Below are 963 nucleotides of genomic sequence, written 5' to 3'. Positions count from 1 at the left end.
TATCGCATATCATATAGTTGTCTTTTCTAATAAATTAATATGCCTCCGAATTATCTATATTATTATTCGTATTATCTTTCTCTTTTGTAAATAAGCTTTCAGCTTTATTCCATTAAGCTGAATGATTCGGTAAGACTGTAGTTTTATGATCAGAAATTCAAGTTAATGGCGATCAAATAAACGTCGAGCTTTTGTAGAAAAAAAAATGGAATTTCACAGAAATTAAAAAATCTATTATTGCTGTCGCCTTCATCTTCGAACTCTGTCAGGAGTACATCAAGACAAATTTTTTCAGTTGCCATTTAATTCATTCGGATGATTTTTTTCGAGTTATCGTGAAAAAATCGAATTTTCGAAAAAATGAAAAATTAAAAAAATGGAGGGATGAAATCAATTTTTGTTGGCGGCGATAGATGGAGCCCAATGGGACCTCCATTTGAAAAAAAGAAGATTCAATTGGGTAGAGATGGAGGCGAGAAATTAAAGAAAATAAATGGAGAAAATAGACACGATCTAAAACCGAATTATCAAACTTTTTGGTTTATGCTGAGTTGATATATGACAGAAAAATGGAAAAGTTAAATTCGGTCGATTATAAAGCTTCCATCTAGAAGCAATAAATTCGGTGGATTACAAAGCTTCCATTCAAGAGCAAAAACATGACGTTTTCACGTTTTGTCGTTATTTAATAGCTCACGAGGTTTTATGGTGGTGCGACCATTTTCATGCAATTTCTCTACAGTTTTATGATTCTTTTTAAAAGTTTTGAAAAAGCGCAGAAAATTGTTTGCACCACCTTGAATATCCTGAGCCATTAAACAATGACAAAACACAAAAACGTTACATTTTTTCACACCAATCCCATATTATGTTTACCAGAAAAATAAAAAAACTTTAATTTTAGCTATAGGTGAGTGCGGAACACATCTAATTGCGCAATCGATTTTGCATCAAGTGGCTAAC

General features: G+C 32.0%; 1 protein-coding gene across 1 annotated transcript in view; it reads right to left on the bottom strand.

The window, feature by feature from the left end:
* Positions 1 to 963, bottom strand: part of Tpst (tyrosylprotein sulfotransferase) — a 39,138-nt gene that overhangs the window by 3,510 nt on the left and 34,665 nt on the right. The gene's annotated exons all lie outside the window — the stretch shown is intronic.

Source organism: Fopius arisanus, unplaced genomic scaffold (genome assembly GCF_000806365.1).
Source record: "Fopius arisanus strain USDA-PBARC FA_bdor unplaced genomic scaffold, ASM80636v1 scaffold00012, whole genome shotgun sequence".
In the NCBI taxonomy this organism is placed as follows: Eukaryota; Metazoa; Arthropoda; class Insecta; order Hymenoptera; family Braconidae; genus Fopius; species Fopius arisanus.
The sequence above is the reverse complement of the archived record's forward strand: the minus strand, read 5'-3'. Positions and strand labels throughout refer to the sequence as shown.